This window comes from Caretta caretta, chromosome 7 (assembly GCF_965140235.1).
Source record: "Caretta caretta isolate rCarCar2 chromosome 7, rCarCar1.hap1, whole genome shotgun sequence".
Lineage (NCBI taxonomy): Eukaryota > Metazoa > Chordata > Testudines > Cheloniidae > Caretta > Caretta caretta.
The window spans coordinates 44,052,029-44,063,779 of NC_134212.1; positions in this window are offsets into that span (position 1 = coordinate 44,052,029).

The window sequence follows — 11,751 nt, forward strand, 5'->3', positions numbered from 1 at the left end:
AGGGGCGGGGCTTACGACCAGGCTGAGTCCGAGGCAGCGCTGGGGGCCAGGACGTAGCACTGGTGGGGGCGGAGCCTGATGCTCAAGAGGCGGGGCCTTCCGTTTGGGGGCAGTGCTATGGCTCAAAGGGCGGGGCATGCAGTTTAGGGGCGGGGCTATGGATCAGGCCAGGGTAGGGTTACCTGATGTCCCAATTTTATAGGGACAGTCCTGATTTTTGGGTCTTTTTCTTATATAGGCTCCTATTACTCCCCATCCCCTGTCCTGATTTTTCACACTTGCTGTCTGGTCACCCTAGGCCAGGAGGGTTACTCATGTAAGCAGAGTCAGGATGAGCTCCACCCTGACATGTGGTGGTGAGGTGTGGCAAGTTGTGGAAAAGAACTTCAGGGGCTGATCTCATTTGCATAGGCACACCCACCCCGGCTAGCATGAACCCATAGCTGCCCAAATGGTCACTTTGGCTGCTGTGGGATCCCCAGTGTCTCTGTTATTGGGGCAAGAAGAATAAATTGTTTTTACCCTGATTATGGGAACTGTGCTTGGAACTGTACTGGGTCTTTTGTTATGATGGAGGGACTCGCCATCAACTAAGTAGCACTCACTAGGCAAGGGATATGGGTTCCAAAACTCTGTGAATTGAGACAGGCTGGGGACAGGTATTTATACTTGGTGGCATGGGCCCCCATGGTGAGGGCCTTACATGATAGTTGCACTTTCTCCTCTCTCCACTGTGGAATATCAGAGCTAATGTTGATTCCATTAGGAGTCTAGTTACAGGCTGCTGAGCTGAATTCACTTTGGGTTAATGGTGTACCAGCACTGAGGCTCCCTTACTTACAAGCTGAAATCACAGAAGAGCTAAAAACTAAGAGCTGAAATCACTGAGTGTTGTGTTAAGTAGTGGGGGAGCCTGAAGATATATTGTGGAGCAGTTTGTGGGACAGCTGGACTGGCTTGTGGACCGGCTTGTGGAGCAGTTCAAGGGACGGCAGGAGCTGCTTGTGGGATGCCGAGCAGAGCAGTTCATGGGACGGCGGGAGCTGCTTGTGGGACGTGGAGCCGAGCGGAGCAGTTCGTGGACCGGCTGGTGGAGTAGTTCATGGGATGGTGGGAGCTGTTTGTGGGACGCGGAGCCGAGCGGAGCAGTTCGTGGACTGGCTGGTGGAGTGGAGCGGAGCGGAGCACAGCCCTATGGAGCTGTGGGGCAGTCAGCTTCAGATCATGTAAGGTGCCCCTTACCTCTTCCCCTTCCCCCCCCCATTTCCACCCAGGTTGGGAGGTAAAAGTCTGTAGATAAACTTTCGAACTCTGGAGCTGCCCTGACCAGGGACAGAGACTTTTGGGCCATTGGACTTTTGGGACTTTGGGTGATTTCGGGTTGCTGGACTCAAGAACCCAAGGGAAAGGACACACCCCAATTTGCTTGGGGTGGGTTTTTGCTCATGGATTGTGTTATGAATCCTGTTGGTGGTGTTTCCCCAACATGATGCCACATTGTTTCTCTCTGTGGAATAATTGTTCCTTATTAAAAGGCTTTTTTGCTACCCTCAGACTCCATGTTTGCGAGAGGGGATGTATTGCCTCTTGGAGGCGCCCAGTGGGGGTGGTATATATTTGTCCCAGGTCACTGGGTGGGGGCTCGAGCCGGTTTTGCATTGTGTTATTGGAATGGAACCCCTAGATACTGAACCCGGCCCTTGTTGCTGCCAACTCTGATGGGCAGAAGGGTTACACTCATGCAATACACTCTACCTAGTAAATCATTTTTCCAGGAGTGCATACCCTCCAGTGCATACCCTCCCTGGTACATAGGGCTGGAAACAAAAAGAAATATGGTAGAGAATAGTGATATTTGCTGTTGTAATAGCCAGTTGAGGTCTTACTCATCAAACAGTAGCTGCCCTGCCTTTCAGGCAGATGACAGTATAAGAATGTGGTAATGGCAGCTTTCACAAGCATCTCAACAGAACAGCTCTGTGAGGAAATCTTGTCCCAGAGTTGCCCCTGCCTGACATGGACAAGCGCTTTAAACTGAAGATTGCCAGAATTAGAATGTTCCAGGGTAGGTGGAAATGGCAATTTAAACTGAACAGAGAGCGTGGAACAGTTTCTGACTTCAGTGACAAAAATGTTAATCCATGGGGCCAGATCTTCAGCTGGTGTAAATTGGCATAACTACTTTGACTTCACTAAAGCCACTTTGTTTACTCCATTTACACCAATAAGGATCTGCCCCATTGACTGCATTGTAGTTACTCCAAAATTACACCAGTGTTACTGATAACAGAATCTAGCCCCAGCTGCAGACATTAGAGAAAAAAGAAGAGAATCTAAGGATGCCAGACAAAGAAAGTAAAGAAGCAAATTCTCCCCTCAGTTATACCCACGCAATTTAGGATTGAATTAGGCTCAACTTGATTGAAGTACTGTAAAGAAATAAGGAAATACAAAAAATAGGAGGGAGAGAGAGAGAGAGATGATAGAAGAATTAATTAAAAATAAGAATTAGAATTAGGAGTTAATTTAATTCAATTAAGATAAAGACCTGTGGAGAACTATGGAGCAAATTCTGATCTGAGATATGCCCCATGAAGTGGGCGGAGTTGCATGGGGTGTAATTGAAACTCGAATTTGGCCCATATGTAAATAGAACCTTCCAAATCAGTTTCAGAGTAGCAGCCTTGTTAGTTTGTATCCGCAAAAAGAAAAGGAGGACTTGTGGCACCTTAGAGACTAACAAATTTATTTGAGCATAAGCTTTCGTGAGCTACAGCTCACTTCCTCGGATGCATTCAGTGGAAAATACAGTGGGGAGATTTATATACACAGAGAACATGAAACAATGGCTGGTACCATACACACTGTAATGAGAGTGATCAGGTAAGGTGAGCTATTACCAGCAGGAGAGCGGGGGGAAAAATCTTTTGTAGTGATAATCAAGGTGGGCCATTTCCAGCAGTTGCCAAGAACATCTGAGGAACGGCGGGGAGTTGGGGGGGGGGGGAGAATAAACATGGGGAAATAGTTTTACTTTGTGTAATGACCCATCCACTCCCAGTCTTTATTCAAGCCTAAGTTAATTGTATCCAGGTTGCAAATTAATTCCAATTCAGCAGTCTCTCGTTGGAGTCTGTTTTTGAAGTTTTTTTTGTTGAAGAATTGTCACTTTTAGGTCTGTAATTGAGTGACCGAAGAGATTGAAGTGTTCTTCAACTGGTTTTTGAATGTTATAATTCTTGACGTCTGATTTGTGTCCATTTATTCTTTTACATAGAGACTGTCCGGTTTGGCAAATGTACATGGCAGAGGGGCATTGCTGGCACATGATGGCATATATCACATTGGTAGATGTGCAGGTGAACGAGCCTCTGATAGTGTGGCTGATGTGATTAGGCCTTATGATGATGTCCCCTGAATAGATATGTGGACACAGTTGGCAACGGGCTTTGTTGCAAGGATAGGTTCCTGGGTTTATCTGGCTATGTAGACTATGTAGACTCCCTCCTCAGGCCCTATGCTACCAGCACTCCCAGCTATCTTCGAGACACCACTGACTTCCTGAGGAAACTACAATCCATGGGTGATCTTCCTGAAAACACCATCCTAGCCACTATGGATGTTGAAGACCTCTACACCAACATTCCACACAAAGATGGACTACAAGCCATCAGGAACAGTATCCCCGATAATGTCACTGCAAACCTGGTGGCTGAATTTTGTGACTTTGTCCTCACCCATAACTATTTCACATTTGGGGACAATGTATACCTTCAAATCAGCGGCACTGCTATGGGTACCTGCATGGCCCCACAGTATGCCAACATTTTTATGGCTGACTTAGAACAACGCTTCCTCAGCTCTCGTCCCCTAATGCCCCTACTCTACTTGCGCTACATTGATGACATCTTCACCACCTGGACGCCTGGAAAAGAAGCCCTTGAGGAATTCCACTATGATTTCAACAATTTCCATCCCACCATCAACCTCAGCCTGGACCAGTCCACACAAGAGATCCACTTCCTGGACACTACGATGCTAATAAGCGATGGTCACATAAACACCACCCTTTACCGGAAACCTACTGACCGCCATGCCTACCTACATGCCTCCAGCTTTCATCCAGACCACACCACACGATCCATTGTCTACAGCCAAGCTCTACAATACAACCGCATTTGCTCCAACCCCTCAGACAGAGACAAACACCTACAAGATCCCTATCAAGCATTCTTACAACTACAATACCTACCTACTGAAGTGAAAAACAGATTGACAGAGCCAGAAGAGTACCCAGAAGTTACCTACTACAGGACAGGCCCAACAAAGAAAATAACAGAATGCCACTAGCCATCACCTTCAGCCCCCAATTAAAACCCCTCCAACGCATCATCAAGGATCTACAACCTATCCTGAAAGACGACCCATCACTCTCACAAATCTTGGGAGACAGGCCAGTCCTTGCCTACAAGACAGCCCCCCAACCTGAAGCAAATACTCACCAGCAACCACATACCACACAACAGAACCACTAACCCAGGAACCTATCCTTGCAACAAAGCCCGTTGCTAACTGTGTCCATATATCTATTCAGGGGACATCATCATAGGGCCTAATCACATTAGCCACGCTATCAGAGGCTCGTTCACCAGCACATCGACCAATGTGATATATGCCATCATGTGCCAGCAATGCCCCTCTGCCATGTACATTTGCCAAACCGGACAGTCTCTATGTAAAAGAATAAATGGACACAAATCAGACGTCAAGAATTATAACATTCAAAAACCAGTTGAAGAACACTTCAATCTCTTCGGTCACTCAATTACAGACCTAAAAGTGACAATTCTTCAACAAAAAAAACTTCAAAAACAGACTCCAACGAGAGACTGCTGAATTGGAATTAATTTGCAACCTGGATACAATTAACTTAGGCTTGAATAAAGACTGGGAGTGGATGGGTCATTACACAAAGTAAAACTATTTCCCCATGTTTATTCTCCCCTCTCCCCCCCCCCCCCCGGCCTCCCCACTGTTCCTCAGACATTCTTGTCAACTGCTGGAAATAGCCCACCTTGATTATCACTACAAAAGGTTTTTTTCCCCTGCTCTCCTGCTGATAATAGCTCACCTTACCTGATCACTCTCATTACAGTGTGTATGGTACCAGCCATTGTTTCATGTTCTCTGTGCATATAAATCTCCCCACTGTATTTTCCACTGAATGCATCCGAGGAAGTGAGCTGTAGCTCACGAAAGCTTATGCTCAAATAAATTTGTTAGTCTCTAAGGTGCCACAAGTCCTCCTTTTCTTTTTCCAAATCAGTGTAGAGGACAGTTTAAATTCTGCCATTGCTTACACTATTCTTTGTAAGTGAGGGTAGAATTTGTCCCAATATTATTTTATGATTAATAGTATCTAGCTCTTATATATCACTTTTCATCAGTAGAATTCAAAGTGCTTTACCAAGGAGGTATCATTATCCCCCTTTACATTATGTAACACTTTTTATCCATAGACCTCAAAGCGGTTTACAATGGAGGTATCATTAGTCCCATTTTACAGATGGGAAAACTGAATCACAGAGTAAGTGTTGAGAGTCTCAGTGTCTTGAGAACAGGTAGGAGCACCTTGGGACTGGACAGTAAATAAGCAGGACAAGTCTTCCACCAAGGGCAAATGCCAGCTTGATATATGCATGCTTTTTTTATTCTTTCCTGAGCGTGGGAGCGCTGGCCTTCTTTTCCGCAGCTTTGTGACCTCAAAGGGGATAGTGCCTGTGAGAAGACTAAGACCTAAGCTGAATACATTCCAGGAAAAAGGTCTTCTGCCATCACCACAGTGTCTGCAGGATCTGCTGCTAAGCACTGTGTCATAATGAGGGAAGTATTTTTAGAGAGCAATTTTAATTAAGATCCCTCTGAATGTTCCATCTTCTTAGGTAAATAACAATTTGCTGTACTGGCATGTTTGTCATCTTGTCTCATCCTGTTCTCCTGTTCCTAATTAATTCTCAACTGTGCGTGGGTGGCAGGATTAGCATATGCAGTCAGCGTCCCATCAGCCATTTCTCCTATCACTGTTTAAGGAAGCATTACACAAAAATGTCATGCTTGGAAAAGAGATGACTAAGGGGGACATGATAAATGTCTATAAAATCATGACTGGTGTTGAGAAAGTGAATCAGCAAGTACTTTATTTACCGCTTTACATAACACAAGAACCAGGGGTCAGCTGATGAAATTAAAAGACAGCAGATTTAAAACAAACATAAGGAAGTATGTCTTCACACAATGCACAGTCAACCTGTGGAACTCATTGACTGGGATGCGGTGACGGTCAGAAGTATAACTGGGTCAAACAAGAATTAGATAAATTCATAGAGGATCAGACCATCAATGGCTATTAGCCAAGCTGGTCAGGGATGCAACCCCATGGTTTGCATGTCCCTAAACCTCTGACTATCAGAGTCTGGGACTGGACAACAGGGGATGCATCATCTGATGATTGCCCATTCTGTTCATTCCCTCTGAAGCATGTGGCACTGGCTACTTTGGGAAGACAGGATACTAGGCTAGATGGTCCATTGATCTGATCCTCTGTGGCCATTTTTATGTTCTTATGCAGTTCAGTTACTTTACTAGGCAAACACAGGGTCAGAGTCTGTGTTGATTTAACCTGGGTTGCACAGGATGTAAATCAGTGCAGAATTTAGTCTATGGAGGATAAAATCACATGACACTACTGCTTTAGTACCAAGAGTGAAATTTCCCTCTCCGTTACACCATTTAATTTCCATTGAAATCAACAGGGTTGAACTGATGTAACAGAGAAAAATTTGACCCTAACTGAGCGTTTAACCTGCTTGACTAAATTCAAGAGCTCACAAAGGGTCTGATCTTCTTAAGTGCTAGACACCCTTATCTGCAATTGATTTGCAGGGAGAGGAGCACACTCAATATCTTACAGAACGTGCTCAGCTCCTTGCCATATCAAACCCTCCCTTGTGAGTAGTGAAAAAAAAATCTTTCTTAAGAGCTCAGAGACTTACACTCCTTCCCCTTTCTGATTTCCCTGTTTGTGTAACCAAAGACAGTCATTCTTATAGCCACTCTTAGAGTGTGTGAAGCGGACTATAGCTGCATCAGAAAATGTGTTGAAATCAGTACACAATCCTCCCACCCTCTTCTCTTTAGATGGTTTTGATTAACAGACGAATGAGGTTATAGAAATGACAGTTATTGTACCACAAAGAGCCTGCGGCCAACAAGGTACTGCCTCTCATGATCTCCAGATTAAGTGAATTTCTGCTGTATTGACATTCAGCAGACTGATGTTCTGTTTACCCACAGAACAGCTACACTATGGACAAGCAGGAATGTTAGCATCCTCCATGCTGCTCCCTGGGGAATCACATCTAAAGGTTAGAGGGGGATTCAGAAGCAGATGGCATTCGGGGCCCTCCCACAACTGCAAGAGCATGCCCTTTGAAACAATCCCCAGTAACCAGCACTGTATTTTGATTTCCCACAAAAGGAGGGTGATGATCAAAATGGAGAGCAAACAGCCATGGAAGTCAGCAGGAGTTTTGCTTCCAGGAGGACAGCAGGATCAGACTATATACTGAAAGCTTTTCTTTACTTGTGTTACTCATAAGCTTCAGATTATTAGAAATGAAAGGATTCACATTTCCCCCTTGCTCCCATTTGTTCAGGTTTTGTGGTTCATTCTTTCCAGAAAGAAAACTAGTCTGGTTAATTTTACTTCGTATTTGTAGTCAGTGAACTACAGCATTCTACAGTAATTGTGCAAAGCACTGCAATTTACAACACCACAATGATTAGAGACATTACTGTGCTAGTGTTGTCTTTTGAAATAAGGGAAAGCTTTTGAGACTGATTTTCCAAAACAGCAGGTTAGTTTTTAAAGGGACGCTGTCAAATAATTTCATTTTTAAAAAGCGTTTCAAGGAGTTTCAGCTACTACATCTGCCTCTACTCCCTGCAGCTTCTGTAGTTCATGGACTTTTTGTTTCCATAGTTGTAGCACCTCAGCACTTATTTACAATGAACAAACATTGGTGTATTTGTAACCCCTCCCCAATAGATGGGATTCCTTGAAATGCAGCCCCTTGCCAACACCACCACTTTGGTCCTAGTAACTCACAGAAATCAGGAGGCTGGTTTGAGGAGGAGAAAAAAAATCACCTTTTCTTGGTAGCAAGCAAGAGGCAGGGACAGTGAGGGGAGAAAGATTCTCCCTCCAACTGCCGAGAGGAGGGAGGAGAAAAGAGAAGTTCTCTACTTGAAGCAGTCAAAAGGCAGCTTCCCATCACAGCAATCAGGAGGCAGGGAGGGAAGAGAGCTTGATACATATCAGACATCCATTTGCTAAGGACCATACGAAAAAGGGAGACACAGGGCAGGGCCTAGGAATAGGTGGGAATCACAGTGACCCTTTCTGGTCAGCCAGAGCTGGGGAGCTTTGTGACAGGCTTCTAACCAGGTCATGCTCCTGGTCCTTGCGCAAGGATACGGAAGTAACTTTCCCTTCTGGCTAATAGGTTTTGGCCTCTGGGTATAGGGATGTCAGTACATCTTACAAGCCCTTTCCATCAGCCAGTCTAATCAGCCCTTATACTTTCAGAGGAGCATGCTATTTTTTTTTTCTGCAGAATTCCACATAACCAACCAGTGACTGCAGTTTTCATTCCGTGGAGACAAATACTAGTAATGGGCGAGCAGGGATTTTATTCACAGGGGACAAGCACTGTGCTGTTTACAGCAAGGGTTGGTGAGCAGAGAAAGACACCTTCCCTTCTGCCTTCTCAAAACACCATTGACTGAGATGTGTTACAGCTTTCCAACCTCTGTTCACCCTAACTAAATCACTGTTTCACTTCTCAGGGGGCCTGATCAAAAGCCAAAGCCTTCCAAGGGCTTTGGACCAGGCACTAAAAATACCAGGGGAATGACTCATAGTAATCACCTCCCAGAGTGGCAGGAATCATAGAATCATAGAATATAAGGGTTGGAAGGGACCCCAGAAGGTCATCTAGTCCAACCCCCTGCTCGAAGCAGGACCAATTCCCAGTTAAATCATCCCAGCCAGGGCTTTGTCAAGCCTGACCTTAGGAAGTGAGCATGAACTGGGCATCACACTCAGAATAATGCCCACTACAGGTGTGCTTCACAATGGACCTTCAAAGCCATTGTGGGGTCACAAACAGGCTTACACATTAGCTCCCTGAAATGAGTATGGTATTATTCGGCACAGAATCCTATATTATCTGCCTGGGAAACAAAAATGGATAAAATAACATATTAGCTGTGAATAGAACTTTTCTGACAAAGAATTGTTATTGTATAGTATGCTACACTATACATAACTCCCAGATCGAACTACTACTCTGTGTTGATTATAAAGCCTCTAATGACATAAGCTCAATCAAACTGTGAGCAAGAGAGAAGTGCGGTCGAGAGGTTAGAACAGGGGGACTGGAAGTCATGATTCCTTGGTTTTGTTCCCAGTCCATTGAATGCCCCTGGACAAATTGAGCTCTTTGTGCTTCAGTTTCCCTTAAAATAGTGTATTCTTGAAAAGTGGCCATGACTCACAGCCACGAAGCACTTTGCCGTGTGCTGACCTTTGTGTGTCCAAAGCACCGAACCCCTACTAATATGCTACCTACGAAAGGCTAATATGCTCTAAAAAGAAAAAAAATAACCTTTTTCTTTTAATTTCTTTGTTGGGCTGATGCTGACAAGAGGCCGGTTGTGTGTGGTGAACAGGTGTAACAAGGCTAGCAGGAGCCTGCAGAACAGCTAAAACACAGGCAGCTGCACAATAAGTTTCTCCTCTGCCACTCTGGCAATGTGTATCCATCCTAACCTGGAACGACTACTTCTCACGGGAGTGTTCCTGTGATTATTTGGTCCTTGGCCTCCCTGCAACCACCAACAAGGCTGCCAATGAATACTAATTATGATATGGATTAGAGATGGTCAAAATGTTTGCACAAAATACCTGCCCCCCACGGAAAAGTAACCTTTTTGCAAACTATTGTTAGCATTAACCAAAGGTTCCTTTTTTGGTTACATTTTTGGTGGTATTTTTGGTAATTTTGTTGGTATGAAAATTTCTCAGTTACTGGAAGCCATCTTTTCTTGCTGAAAACCAGGTGGTCAGTAAATGAAAAATAGTCAATTTCAGTAAATAATATCACATAATTTTTCTGGAGAAAAACTGAAAACAGGTTCATTTCCATGCCTGCAAAACAGGGGAAAAAAAAACTTTGAAAACTGTTCGCAAACTCATTTTCCCATTTTTTGATCAGTGCCAATATGGATACTTGTCCAAAGAGAACTGGACAGAGGCCACCAAACTCATTTCACATAGACCACCTTTAGCCTCATTTTCAGAGGTGCAGAGCCCCCAAAACTTGCAATTAAGCGGGTGTTCAGCACCTCTGGAAATTAGGCCATAAATGATCATTACTGACCTGAGTTTTACATCATGTTACCGGTCCTCAGAGCCATCCTCTCCCCTACAGAACATCCCTTTTCTCAGTAGGGCAGAGACAGTGGTTGCTTTTGGTATTGGCTAATTTGTAAAACAGTCCAAGAAACACACGGGTGTCACGTTTAGCTGACTTCTTTTGCTGCTTTTCTTACTGTCTGCATTTGGACACAAGAGGGAGCCCCGGATTACTAAAGGAAAAGGACCTCACCATGGGTTCCATGTTTGTTCCAAGATCTTTAGCAATGTGCCAAACACTTTTCATGTATTTATTTATGCATATAGTACAATTAATGATGATAAGCTTATTTTTGCTGAGCCAGATTCTGCTCTCAGCTGCACTGGAGAAAATCCAGAGTAAATTCATCAGCTTCAATGGATTTGCACCCATATAACTGAGGACAGGATTTGCACCAACAATTTGTGAGTGAATAGAGAGTTGTGAAGTCACTTGTGAGCATCACCAGGGTAACTGAGAATTTACAATACAATAAAACAATAGTGGCACTTAATAGTCTTTTTCTTTAACATCTCTCAAGGTGTTTTATGAAGGAGGCTAGATATTAAATATCTCCATTCTGCAGACAGAGAAACTGAGCCACTAAGAGGTTAGGTGACTTGCTTAAGGTCACTCAGTGAGTCAGTGACAGAGTTGTAGATGAACCCCAATGGCCCATTGTATTATGTTCCTGATAGCTGTGCAGTGAGAGAGAAATAGCATAAACTTAAGTGACAGCCTTTTCTGCTTACTCACTTTCTGAAGAGGAGAAATGTATATAAATTGCTCATTGGAAGCTCTTCCACTTGTTTGTCTTCTGTAAAAAAAGAAAGCAGAGATAGTTTGGATCAGAACCCAAGCTATTACAGGTATTGGGAGTATTTGGGTCCAGGGTTTGGGTTCAGTTTGTTATAAAGAAAGGGGCTAGTTGTCCAAACAGATGTCAATATTTAGTTCCGGACACCCTTCTGTTCTCGCTGACTTCAAAGGGAAATTTGCCAGGGAACTCCAGAGGATCAAACCCATAGCCTGACACGAATATTTGCCAGTATTCACTTAATGTATTAAGCCAACTGACTTCAATGAGAGCTGGATCGGGCCCTTGGAATGCCAGCTGTAGGCCTTGCACAGTGCCCCTTCCCTCCCCTCCTCACAGGGGTGAGGAATTCTTGCTTGGAGTGGGTATCATTGATAGATATATGTTAGATTGCTGATGTGGTGAGCAGCAGCCCCT